Source organism: Vulpes lagopus, chromosome 1 (assembly GCF_018345385.1).
Source record: "Vulpes lagopus strain Blue_001 chromosome 1, ASM1834538v1, whole genome shotgun sequence".
Taxonomy (NCBI): domain Eukaryota; kingdom Metazoa; phylum Chordata; class Mammalia; order Carnivora; family Canidae; genus Vulpes; species Vulpes lagopus.
In genome coordinates, this window is record NC_054824.1 from 177,841,962 (window position 1) to 177,855,892 (window position 13,931).

Consider the following 13,931-nt stretch of genomic DNA (forward strand, 5'->3'; position numbering starts at 1 on the left):
AGCTGAGGCTGAGTAGGAGGTGGTGGGAACAGAAGGCTGAGGAATCTGGGGTCAACTTATATTTAGGAATTTCTGATAGCTCCTCTGTCTACGTGGGGAAAGAGAGCCCAACTTCTAGGGTAGGGCTTTAGGTAGGGCTTGGGAAACTAGGCACATGCTTTAACTGTGCTGATGTCACTTTAGAGATGGGAAGCCTTGTGTTGCATCACACAGGCCAGACCAGCGGTAGGGCGATCAGCCATTTATTTCAGTGTGTCTAGGGCTGGGGGGTTTTCCTGAGTGCAGGACTTACAGGGCTGAAAATGGGACAGCTTTGGGCAAACTGGGATAGTTGGTCCCCCTACCCTTGAATCTATCCCTAACATTTAATTGTGCCATTTCTAGGAAGGTAGGAAAGGCCAGTTTGAAATTTATTTATTTTGCTTTCCAAATCCTTTTCTCCCAAACTTTAAAATTAAAACAGATACCCAGAGCCATCTGCAGAAAAACAATCACAGAGGGGCAGCAGGTGGTATTAGAGGTGAGCGCAGAAGAGAGATAGGGCTGTCCCCACAACAGTGCCTTGGAGTTTGAAGGAACAGTGGATAGAGGCCTTTTAGATGATTGGTTGTTTATGAGCCTCAATTATTAGTATTATTTTGTTACCAGCTCCTTGCCACCTACCAAAGTCAATGCCCACCCCTGGTATTATAGGAGGCTGGAGGGAGAGGATCATCCATCATAGGAGATAGGATAAAATCATTTGTAAATCTTACACTCCTTTTTTATTTTATTTTTTTTAATTTTTTGATTTTCTGAATCCTTTATTTTAAAATATTTTGCTCCATTTTTTTTTTTTTGTATATTTTTTATCCTTTTTTTTTTTTTTTAAATCCAGTCCTTGAGTTACTTTCATTTCATGTACTCTAGTTTTGGAGAGGTTCTTATCTCTCAAATATCAATGGATGATTTTTGAATCTACATGTCTAACCTTTTTTTTTATTTTTTTTTATTTATTTATGATAGTCACAGAGAGAGAGAGAGAGAGGCAGAGACACAGGCGGAGGGAGAAGCAGGCTCCATGCACTGGGAGCCTGATGTGGGATTCGATCCCGGGTCTCCAGGATCGCGCCCTGGGCCAAAGGCAGGCGCCAAACCGCTGCGCCACCCAGGGATCCCTACATGTCTAACCTTTGAGGGAGGTTTAGTAGATTAGAGTTCTAGAGCCTAGACATTTCTGTGGGGATCTCCTGCTTTTATTACAGGCTTAACACGCTTTAAGTAAGACTGCCCATATTCTCTGTACTCTTGCAAACTAAGTCACCTTCTCCGTAGCCCTATTGCTAGGCAGTGGCATCTCCAATTTACTTCTTTTCTGGGCTTGAAATACTCTGGTATTTCCTTAGAGAGGCCTTTCCTGACTGTGCTATCTCACCATTCCCTACTCAGTGCCCTGCTTTATTTTTCTTCATAGCACTTAGCCACCCCTGACTTTATATTGATGTAACTGTTGCTTTGGTTTTGTGTTGTCTTCTATGATCACTGGAGGCGGATAAGCTTCGGGAGGGCTGGCACTGTGTTTTGTTTTTCACTGTGTCCCCAGAGCCCTGTATGATTCTTGGCATATAGTAGATCCTTAATAGGTAACCATGGGATTAATAAATGTCTTCCCCATTGGACTGGCGGGGACTATGTTTATTAAGTTTGTGCAGTCAGATGTTTAGTGGGTTCTCAAAGAAGCCATCAGGTTTTCCCCTTCCCTTCCTTTCCCTTCCCTTCCCTTCCCTTCCCTTCCCTTCCCTTCCCTTCCCTTCCCTTCCCTTCCCTTCCCTTCCCTTCCCCTTCCCATCCCTTCTTTTTCTTTAGGTAGACTCTGTGTCTATTATGGAGCTTGAACTCCTGACCCCAAGATCAAGAGTTGCACACCGTACCAACTGCGCCAGCCAGGAGTCCCATTGTTTTTGTTTTTTTTGACAGTTTTCTTTTCTCTTTTGTTGTTTTCTCCTCCTCCTTCTTTTTTCTTTTTCTTTCTTTCTTTCTTTCTTTCTTTCTTTCTTTCTTTCTTTCTTTTCTTTCTTCTTTCTTTCTTTCTTTTCTTTCTTTCTTTCTTTCTTTTTTTCTTTCTTTCTTTCTTTCTTTCTTTCTTTCTTTCTTTCTTTCTTTCTTTCTTTCTTTCTTTCTTTCTTTCTTTCTTCTTTCTTTCTTTTTTGCCTTTAGTCTTCTCCTCTGTAATCTATCTCAAACACTACCACCAAATAAATCTTCCTAAAATTAAATTTTTATTCTAAATTGCCTGTTTAAAGCCTGGATCATTTCTTATTGCCTACGTGGACTCCTGGGTTCTGCACATTGGATTTTAGTTGATTGGTATTCTTGGAATCTGAGACTTCTATGATCTGCTCTTCCCTACTCATTTGACTTTATATTCCATTCCAGCAAGAGCCCTGTGCTCCATAGATGGGTTTCTCATGGCCGAATAAATGGTCCATTCTCATTGTGGCTACCTCACCTTTGCTTATAATCAATCGTCTTCCTCCCTGAAATGCTGTTCTCTTCCCACTCTGTCTTCCTTCCTTCAATTCATCTGCTCCAAGAAGCCAGCAGCACACCCTGCTCTCTCTTTTCTTTGAATTTCAGCTGCTTCTGTGGCTCGTCCTGCACAGATTGGCACTGTACCGTGTACAGTTTTATACAACTGTCTCGTTGTTCCCTGTGGGGCTTGCCCTGTCTCTGTGGAACACCAGATCTTTGTACCTTTCATGGTGCTAATGTGTAAGAGGGCTTTAATCAATACTAGTTACATTGACCTGAAAGTCAGTATTGAGATAGAGATTGCAAAATGACCAGACTCTCTTGGGTGGTTATTTTAGGCACTGTGGCTCGTTCTTGGCTCAGAGTGTTGGGGTTAAAATTGCTCAAGACCTGGCAGCTTGGCTTAGTTCCTTCCACTCTGGCTTCCTCACCTTTCACTTGCACTCCCAACTTAGTGTCTGACATTGCAGCGATTGGCTTACTCTAGAGCACTCCTCCCGCCTGCTCCTGGGACCTCAGGGCCTTGACAAATGAACACTGATGAACAGCCTGCTCGGAGACATCTTACTTTAGTCCCTCATGGCTTCTGGCCAAGCAGAGCCACTATCTGCTGGACCATGTAAGATGTGCTGGGAGCAGCAGCACCCTACTGCCCACGTCCCACTTCTGAATCGCACTACTCTACTTTCTAAGTTTGAGTCAGCAGGGAGTCTTCCCCAAGCTCAAATGCCAGCTAGACTTAAGGGTATAGGGCTCTGGAGTCAGACAGACTTGGGTCCATTCAAGACCTGGCTCCTTTTACCGGGCTCTGACCTTGGACAGGTGGACTTAACTTCTCTAGTCATATCTCCTTGTCTGTAAAGTGAGGGTAATGATCACACTTTTTTTTTTTTTTTTAAGATTTTATTTACTTATTCATGAGAGACATAGAGAGGCAGAGACACAGGCAGAAAGAGAAGCCAGGATCGCGGGATCACAACTTGAGCCTAAGGCAGATGCTCAACCACTGAGCTACCCAGGTGTCCCAATCACATCTATTAAGTGAGGTGTGGTGAAGCCTGAATGAGGCGGAGCCCTGGAAAGGGCTTAGCAGTCTGGAACGAATGAAAGCAATCAATACATGTTATTGATTCAATCATTATTCTGTTGTCTTTTGCCTGCTGCTCACGTCAGCAATTCCTGTGGTTCTTTGTCCCCATGAAGGTCATTCACATTCTTTAGGTGACATCTAGGCAACAATAAGGTCCAAAAACATTGTTGAAGCCGTGTATCTGATACTGTGTTAAGTATAGTTAAAGAAAGAAGAATACCACATTGTTTTTGTCCTCGTGAAGCTCACAGTCAAGGAGAGGATTCAGAGATTAAGGACGTTATTACAATATACTAGAATAAGCACAATAATAGAACTATATACCAGGTAAACCAATAGAGTAGAATGAGAAATATATTGACTGGTTCAGTTTGGGGAAGAGAAGGTCAAGGAAGGCCCAAGAGTGGATGATGCCTGAGCAGCTGAGGGTATTAAAGGATGGATGATGATGTTCACTAGGTGACGCTGGGAGGGAGTGGGGCTTCAGGGTTGGGGGAGGCCTGCAGTGAGAGACAGCTGCATATAAAAAAGGATAGGATGCCTGAGAATACACTGCATGGTCAAAGAGAAGTTAGGTGAGATTGGTGTCAGGGCATAAAGGATGGGTTTTGGGAAATAGCAGGAACTGAGGAGGAAGCAGTAGGCAGGAGCCATAATGAACAATTATGTAGATGATCACCTATGTATGTGATATCTAGGAACTATTGGCCACTTCCCTCTTCTAGAAAGACATTCTTGGCTTCCATGTCATCATATTCTAATTTTCCTTCTATTCTATTCTGGATACTCTTTAGGTTTTTTTTCCCCTCACTTTTGCCTTTTTTTTTTTTTTTTTAAGGTAGACTCCATACAGCGTGGAGCCCAAAGTGGGGCTTGAACTCATGACCCTGAGATCAAGACTTGAGCTGAGATCAAGAGTTTGACACTTAACTGACTGAGCCATTCAGGTGCCCCAATCCTTTTGCCTTTTATATGATCTTTAAATATCAGCAGTTCTCAAGACTCAGTCCTGGAACCTCTTTTTAAACTCTACATGCTCTCTTTAGGTGATTTAGTTTACTTGCAAGGTTTCTGTTATGCCTCTGTGTAGATGACGTACACATCTGAGCCCTAGACTCTTGTACCTTCCTGCCCAAGCTACATCTTGACTTGGATATCTTGCAGCTATCAAACTTTCCATGTCTGGAGCAAAATTCAATATTTCCACCCCCAAAACTTCTACCACCATCTTGCTTTGTCTAGATTTTACCACCTATCTGGTAGCTCAGGTCCTAAGCCTGAGAGCCATCCTTTTCTCCTCTTTCTCTGTCACCTCTCATATATAATCACCAAGACTTGTCATTCTGCCTCTTAAATATATCTTGACTTTATTTGCTTTCTATCCCCCTTGCTATCTTCCAAGTCTAAGCCCTCATCATCTCACCTGGAGTATTACTATGGTCTCACAACTGGTCTCTCTGCCTTGGGTCTTGACCTAGTCAATCCAATCAATCTAATCCAATCCAGTCTAATCCAGTCCAATCCAATCCAATCCAATCCAATCCAATCCAATCCAATCCAATCCAATCCAATGTAATCTTAAAAAAAAAAAAAGAAAAGAAAAGCAAACCTTATTATGTCATTCTTCTCTTTAAAGCCCTTCAATGGATCCCCATGTTTGTTGCCCTTTGGATAATGCCCTGGATTCTTAGCATGGCGTATTAGTTCACCCATGAGCTTGTCCTTGTCTGGTTTTGCAATTTCATTGTATATCCCTCAACCCTTGCTCTCTAGGTGCCAGCCATGCTGTTCTGTTCTTTCACAATTTTAGATCCTTTCCCATGTTCTTCTCTCCACCTGGAACAATTTCATCCTTCCCTTGATCTTATGAACTCATACTCATCCTTTAAGTGTCACTGTCCTCTCGCTGCCCCAGGGAGGCCTTGCTTGATGCTTAGGTGAGGGGAGCTCTCTGTGCTGCACGTTCCCATAGCCATCTTTCCCTTTCACAACTCAATTGTGTGTCTCTATTGCCAGACACTAAGCTCTGTGAGGACAGGGACTATCTCTGTCTTGGTCAGTGTTCTCAGAGCTAGCACAATGTGTAGTCTATGGAGTTATTGAATCATAGCTGTCAATTTGTCTTATATTGAATTGGTTATCCTCTTGGTGGTGGGACAAACTGATGAATTTCAGGCAGCGGAACAGTTCAATAATGTTGGCCTTTTAAGTGGATTGCTATTGGCAGAGTGAAGAATGCATGAGTGGAGCAGGACTAGAGGTAGTTGAGTAGGATGTAGTTAGAATAATTCAGGTAGTGAGGAACTGGGCTAAGAGAAGCAATGGGGGTAGAGGTAGACAGATTTGAATGGTGCACCATAGGTAGAGCTGAAGGACTTAATGGTACAGAAGAGAAAAGGAGTCAGAGATGGCCCCAGGTTTGGAGAGGAAAGAAGGAACACATTTGGGGAGGAAGAGAATGAGTTCCATTTTGGATATTTTGAGTTTGGGCTATTTATGAGACATGTAGGCAAAGGTGGTCATTAAACAGTTGTATATGAATCGTGACTCTGGAGCTCTGGAGAGAAATTGAGTTGTGAGTTGAGGATTTGAGGGGTTTCAGTGAGTTGGAGGTGGCTGAGATCTTGGGAATGGGGGTGATAACCCATGAAGGAATAGAGAGAAGAGACAAAGGATGGATATATGCGGGTTGAGGAAACACTGATGCTTGCCTGAGGCTGGTGGTAAAGAAGAGCAATAGGTCTTATTTCCTGAATCATCTTGCAGAGTAGTTCACTTCTCAGAGTATTAATCATAAAATCTGATTTTCTTCCTTCACATCCAGAATCTAGGCCGGAACCCTCTTGGAATAAAGGACTCTTTTCTAATGTACTACGCAGAATTTTAAGATGGCTCCTGATGTACAAGCCCTACAAAACCCCCAGGATTAGTGAATATGATGGGATAGTCACTCCCATGCTTAGGTTATATTATATGGACAGCTGATTTAAAATAAAATTAAAAATTCAGTTCAACAGTCACTTGAGCCACATTTCAAGCAGTCAATAGCCACAAGTGGCTAGTGGCTTCCATATTGGACAGTGCACATATAGAACATTGCCATTGTTGCAGAAAGTTCTATAGGAGAACACTGGGTCTCAGTCCATGGAACTCTAGGAAATCATCTGGGAAATGGTTCTCAATTCTGGCTATAGATACTGCCTGAATTCTTTGTTCTCCCTCATAACTAAAACTGTTTATTAACAGTTGTCTACAATCACTGTATCCATTTCTTCATCAACCATTCACTCCTTTGCCCATGTCCATCTGGCTTGCATTACCACTACCCCACCAAAATCTAACAGAATGTTTATTGAATGAACCAGGTTTTATCTTTTTTCAAAAGATAAAAACTATTTCTTCCTTCTAGAAACTCCTCTTTGCATCAGGGACACTGCACTCTCCTGTTCTTCAATGTACTACCTTAGTTTCTTCTTTCCAGATTTCCTTCATTACATCTTTCTCTTCTATTGGTCAGTGATCCTCAACCTTGAACACACATTAGAATCACTGGGGAGCTTTTAAAGTTTCTGAAGACCAGGTTAGATCAATTAAATCAGAAATCTCTCCAAGTAGGACTCAAAGACCAGTAAGGTTTTAAACTCTAAAGGTGATTCTATGGTGCAGCCACAGTTTGAATTACTGCTCTTAAGGTTGGGAGTATTCTAGGGTCCTACTCTGACCCCTCTTCTCCAGCTAACATTATTTCCCTAGGTCAGTGGTTCTTAGCTCTGGATCCACTTTATTTTTTTTATTTTTTAAAAAGATTTTATTTATTTATTCATGAGACACAGAGAGAGAGAGAGAGAGAGAAAGAGAGGCAGGCAGAGAGGCAGAGACACAGGCAGAGGGAGAAGCAGGCTCCATGCAGGGAGCCTGACGTGGGACTCGATCCCGGGTCTCCAGGATCAGGCCCTGGGCTGAAGGCAGTGCTAAACCACTGAGCCACCCAGGCTGCTCTGGATACACTTTAAAATCATCCTGAGATCTTTTAAAAGCTCTCATTTGCCTGGGAGTTGCCCAAGATTGATGGACTCTAAATTCCTGGGAGTGATTCTAGTATCTCGTGTGGGGCTGGAATAAGACTTTAGAGGTCCAAAGCCCTGAAAAGATTGAGTTTTCTACTCTGCACATATAAATTAAAGTAACAACAATGTTAAATCTTAAAATATCTATAGGAAGATGTCTGGCCTTCTAATTTTGCCTAAGGTGTTTATTTCTATATCTTAAAAGAATTAGATATAAAAATTTTCCAAAAAAATTTGGTACCTCTACTTTGCTGGTACCTTAAATACACGTTTAGCTGGCTTAGGAAGTATAGCCCCAAATCTCATGCCATGGTCATCTCCTTAAAGAGACTTCTCTTGTCCATCCTTTTTTTTCCCCCCTCTTTGAAGATTTTATTTATTTATTTGACAGAGAGAGAGAGAGAGAGAGAGAGAGAGAGAGAGCGCACAAGCAGGGAGAAGGGCAGAGGGAGAGGGAGAAGCTCAGTTCCAGGACCCTGGGATCGTGACTTGAGCTAAAAGCAGATGTTTAACTGAGTGAGCCACCCAGGCACCCCTTATCCATCCTTTCTATTTTTTAAAGAATTTATTATTATTATTTATTTGTTCATGAGAGACATGGAGAGAGAGGCAGAGACATAGGCAGAGGGAGAAGCAGGCTCACTGCGAGGAGCCCAATGCGGAATTTGATTCCAGGACCCCGGGATCATGACCCAAGCCGAAGGCAGACGCTCAACCACTGAGCCACCCAGGTGCCCCCCATCCAAACTTTTGCATCTATAATATCATCCCATTAAAAATATTTCATAAATAAAAAGTGTTGAAATTTGTAATTGTCAGATTTAGCTTTGGATTTACTTGTTTATTGTTTACCTCATCCACGAAGGCAAGGTCCCGTCTGTGTTTTTTGCTGCTGTCTTCTATGATCTCATCTAGCACAATGCCTGGTACAAAAGAAGTGTTCAATAAACATTTCCAGAATGAATGAATGAGTGCAGGTTGATGTATGGCAAGTAGCAGTGAGAGGATGAATCCCAAGGCAGATAGGCCCCCTTGGGTTGTTACCCTATAGAAGGCTGTCTTCATAGGGTAGGATGGGATAAGTGAGTTCATGGAGGAAGTGAGTTCATGGTTACAAGGAGGAAGGTCCTTGGCTCCAGCAACCTGGTCAAGGCTTAGAACAGCAGGTACATGCCATGATGTTGGATGGATGCCAGCTAGTAAATAATTTTAGGTTGTAATTTCTCAGTGTCACCTCCAAATTTTCAGTAAAATGTCTTAAACTCAACAGCTGTGTGTTTTGTTCTTTGGGAAATGGAGAAAGGATTGTGTGTTTCTATTTGGAGCATGGTGCTCGAAAGAAAGCTAGGAGTGTCTGAGGACAAACAGCAACTACAATGAAATTTGTATCATCTGCTAGCATCTCCTTAGAGTTGTCAGCATCATGGTTATTTGGATAGTAGAGGAAAGGGTGGTTTGGATAGCGAAAAAGTTGAGGTCACTCTGGTTACATAATTAATAAGCTATTTGGTAATTATGTATTCAGTGTCTGTGTCCCATGAGACAATGGTCTCCCTCTGGACAGTGATGCCGTCTGACTTGTTTACTACTGGTCACTGGATGCCTGGCTCCGTGGGTGCTCAGTAAATACTTGTTTTGTGAATGAATAGTTCTGGATGTTTATGTTTCTGGGTCAAAAGTCAGAAGGGTCTGCTGACATGTGAAGAAAAGGCCAGGCTCTGAGGACCAGGACCAGTAGAAACTGGGGGTGGCGGGGGCTTCTGTACAGCCCAATTTGTTGGGAGGATTCAGATCCAAGCTCAGGCCCCCAGGACAGCTGGAGGGATAACAGGACAGTCTTGATCCCTCGGCAGTGGACTTAGAGAAACAACTATTCTGAGATCCTGTTAGGTTGTGGGAAGGGGTTTCTTAATGTCTTAGGCTTGATGCTCGTTGGCCCAGGGCTGGAATGGGCCTAAAGTGACCGGTGGGACACGTTATCTTAGGCAGCACAAGGATAGGCAGGAACTCAGGCACTGACAGACCTTTGGCTGCATGTATTCCCTGATTCTCTGTGAGTGACCAAGAACCCTTAGAAATGTTTAGGAAGGGGCAGCCGGGTGGCTCAGCGGTTTAGTGCTTCAGCCTAGGGTGTGATCCTGGAGACCTGGGATCGAGTCCCGCATCAGCCTCCCTGCATGGAGCCTGCTTCTCCCTCTGCCTGCGTCTCTGCCTCTCTCTCTCTCTCTCTCTCTCTCTCTCTCTGTGTGTGTGTGTGTGTGTATGTGTGTGTATGTGTCTCTCATGAATAAATAAATAAAATCCTTTAAAAAAATGTTTAGGAGGGGTTGCCTGGGTGGCTCAGTGGTTGAGCATCTGCCTTTGGCTCAAGGCGTGATCCCGGGGTCCTGGGATTGAGTCCCGCATCGGACTCCTTATAGTGAGTCTGCTTCTCCTCTGCCTGTGTCTCTGCCTCTCTCTGTGTGTCTCAAGAATAAATTTTTTTTTTTTAAGAATAAATTAATTAATTAAAAAAATGTTCAGGAGGGCTTGTGAACTAAGACCCTCTTTCCATTTGTGCCCTCCTTTCCCCTGGAGCCACTTTATTCCTTTCATCACTCTGCAAGTTCTAAAAGCTGGGCCTTGTACGCCTTGAATGCCTAGGTCCATGGCCTGACCACAGAAGTATTTCAGTGCCCCAAACCAAAAATACTGGCATTTTAATCCCTGGCCTCTCTGTCCCTATGTACCAGCCACGGTGGATGGAAAAGGAAGCCTAACCTTGAGAGCCTGTTGATCAGTGGATCAACCCACCATGAATTTTCCCAGGTTCCAGTTCTCAGGAGAAAAAAAAATATTGATTTTTCTGGGTGATTTTCTCTTTCTGTTGTCTTGAGTTATGAGGTCATATTCATGGCATATTTTTCAACCCTTTTTGATAGGGTTTTCCCTTGCCCCATGGATCCGTACTAATAAGCCAATATTTATTTATTGAGCACCTGCTATGTGCAAACAGAGAGCTATGCATTCATTAGGGGATAAAAAGAGTGACCAAGGATGGTTTCTGCTCTCAAGGAGTTTACAATCCAAGCCTGGGGACAAATCACAAAATAACTAAAAGTTGAATAGCCATAAATATGTAAATATGACATAGAAGGGATTTGCAAACAGAACAGAACTGATTGTTTCTCTTGAATTGTCTCAGGTCTGCTGCTGCAATTTGGGTGAACTGCAATTTCAGTGAATAGCAGAGAAGTCACCGAGCCAGGAACCTGATCTGAGTCTTGGATTTAGAATTCATCTAAGTACACAAGAGGTGTAGACAGCAGTGTAGACAGGCAGAGCTGGATGAATTGAGCCTAAGTGTGGTCTAGGGAATGGAATGGCTGGATCGGAGCACTGTATGAAGGGGGGCTGTGTGAGATAGGGTCAGATGCGCAGCTTTTTTAGCAGGACCCTGAGAGCCTAGCCTGGCTGTGGACTTGGGATTTTAATCTGGAGATGATGGAAAGCATACAGGTCAAAGTGCATGCCAAATCCAACTCCACAAATGAAGCATGAGGCCAATGCTAACAGGATAAAATGTACCTTGGGAAAAAGTGCAATGGCATGTGTGTGCATCTGTGTGTGTATGTGTGTGTGTGAGCATGCACCTCTTAAGAAGAGCATGAATTCAAGATGGGGACAGCCTGTTTTAACAGTATTTGACGTGAAACGGATAGAGGTGTTAATATATCTATAAGCTCAGTATGGGTCGTTGGTGTGATTTGGCTGGGAAAGCCTCCTGCGAAACTTCAGGCTTCAGCAGCAGGAGGGGAGTCTCCAGAACAGAAGTTGTCCTGGCATCCTATTTGCTTTCCCCAAATCCTCGAAGAGGACTACTTTGATAAGATGGCCAATATTCAAATAGGGGCTTCCTGAGTTCTTTCCTGTGGGAGGGTCCTTTCCTCATGTGCAATTTCCATTCAGGTTTTTCTAGGACCCAGAGCCAACTTCACCCTCGCAGAGCATTGCACAGAGTTTATTCATGCAGTTTACTGAGCCGCCTGAGGGGACACGGTCAAACCTCATCTGGGAGAAGTATTGATGCACCACCAGGTGAGCAAGCGTTTGTCTGGGATGAAACAGTGTTCTGAGACGTGGAACTTTCAGAGCTAAAACAAGGAGAATCCTGGAAATCTACAGTGGTTGGTCACCCTACAATATACCAGAACCTTCTCTGTGAAGATTCATCCCCATACCCAATGGTTTTTGTCTTAGAAACTGGAGCAACCTGCCTGTCTCATAGATATTTATCCGCTAGGTACAACTTGCAGAGATCTCATGGTCTGTGTTCCTAAGGTTTTCCAAGGGGGCAAGCTTGTGATGCTTCAGGTTTTGCAAATGTAAAATATTCACAAGGCCCTTTTTTCTATTACTTTCCTTGTCATCGTCTACAACTGTCCCATGTGACTTTCCCTTTTCATGAGAAACCGATTCCCTTAATCTTGGGAGGACCAGATATTATCATGGAAAGAGAATGGATTTTTGGAAGCTTAAAGATCTGCTGGTGGATTCTGGTTTCACCATCTACCAGTTGTGGTACATGCTGTGTGTTCACCAAGTTCTACTGCCTTTTCCTCTTCTGGGCACTTTGGGAGATCAGTTAGGCCCCCTCTGAAGAGCTGTGGCCAATAGGTGGTAAGCCGAATGACTTGTCACTTTAGAGCTGAAGGGTGGAACATGACAGGGTGTCTCCGTGCTCCTCTGTCCTTGCCCTCATGACCATTAAGGCCACGTGTCCTTGTTGGTGTGACTACAGGATGGCAGAAATCACCTCTCCCCTCACCCTTGTCTCTCGTCTTAGTTTGCACGAGCGACAAATGAATGTTTGTTTGTTTAGCTGCTGAGATTTTTGCGGTTAATGACTGCAGCATGACCTGACTCAAACACTAGTTCTGTGTCTTCCTCACCTTGGGGTACCCTAATAAAATACCATGGATTGGGTGGCTTAAGCAATAGGCACTTATTTCTCGTGGTTCTAGGAGGCTCAGAGGCCAAGTTCAAGGTGCTGGTGAGAGCTGGCTTCCTGGCTTCAGACAGGTGGCTCCTTGTTCTCTGTGGAGGCAGAGCCCTGGTGTCTCTTCCTCTTCTTCTTCTTCTTCTTTTTTTTTTTTTTTAAGATTTTATTTATTTATTCATGAGATACAGAGAGAGAGAGAGAGAGAGAGAGGCAGAGACACAGGCAGAGGGAGAAGCAGGCTCCATGCAAGGAGCCCGATGTGGGACTTGATCCCGGGACTCCAGGATCACGCCCTGGGCCGAAGGCGGCGCTAAACCGCTGAGCCACCTGGGCTGCCCTCTTCCTCTTATTATAAATGCACTAATCCCGTTATGGGGACTCTACCCACATGAGCTCATCTAAACCTAATAACCTCTCAAAGGCCCCCCATCTCCTCATACCATCACACTGGGGTTAGGGTTTCAGCATATGAGTCGGGGGGCACATATTCAGTCCGTAACACCTTATAAGCTTGTCTAGCTAGCTAATAATGCTGAGGCTATAAAAAAGGGATATAATATCTCTTTCAAAGGACTATCTTATAGGGCTGCATAATGAGATACTGTAGATGTGGTGTTTAGAATGGTTCATCATACATAGCAAGAGCAGAACAATATTTTGTTCCCTCTGTTCTATCAGGGAAATAGATGTTTCTTTCTGGAGTAATACTTAACCAAGGGAGTAAGTACAATCTCTCATGTCCAGGGAAACATGCACAGAGTCTCCAGATGATGCAGTTCAGCCCGTCTCTGTACTGTTGTTTGGCTCTTGGTCTTTCACTTGGTGTGGTCTTTGATCAAGGGACCCTGCGCAGAAAATGCCACTGTGATGTAAGACATTGGACACCAGGACTCTACCTCCCCCCATCATGTTCACCTCTAAGCATCATATTTTAGGAGAATTGTTGACAGGTGTGGGTACTTCTAGAGGAAGGTGAGCAGGTTAGGAAAAGCCTGGAAGTCATGGGGATGGATGAACAACCTACTACAAGTAAGGTTACCAGATTTAGCAGATAAAAATAGGAGAAGGGATCCCTGGGTGGCGCAGCGGTTTGGCGCCTGCCTTTGGCCCAGGGTGCGATCCTGGAGAACCGGGATGGAATCCCACATCGGGCTCCCGGTGCATGGAGCCTGCTTCTCCCTCTGCCTGTGTCTCTGCCTCTCTCTCTCTCACTGTGTGCCTATCATAAATAAATTTAAAAAAAAATTTAATAAAAAAAAATAGGAGAAGCCCAGTAACATTG

At 43.7% G+C, this 13,931-nt stretch overlaps 1 protein-coding gene and 1 long non-coding RNA gene across 13 annotated transcripts in view; one reads left to right on the forward strand and one right to left on the reverse strand.

Annotated features, from left to right (window-relative positions):
• LAMB3 (laminin subunit beta 3) overlaps window positions 1-13,931 on the forward strand; it is a 131,426-nt gene that overhangs the window by 69,450 nt on the left and 48,045 nt on the right. For 10 of the 12 annotated variants that reach the window (XM_041757823.1, XM_041757847.1, XM_041757846.1 and 7 more), the window contains exon 2: window positions 11,617-11,745. The gene's annotated coding sequence lies outside the window, so the exon portion shown is untranslated. Of the gene's footprint in view, window positions 1-4,530; window positions 4,549-5,220; window positions 6,470-11,616; window positions 11,746-13,931 lie in introns of those variants that run through there. The other 2 variants (XM_041757833.1, XM_041757816.1) reach the window with 2 other exon arrangements.
• LOC121492703 lies at window positions 871-1,283 on the reverse strand. The gene is made up of 2 exons (XR_005988265.1): window positions 1,171-1,283; window positions 871-970 (listed from the first exon to the last, which is right to left on the reverse strand). It is a non-coding gene; the product is annotated as an uncharacterized LOC121492703 (long non-coding RNA).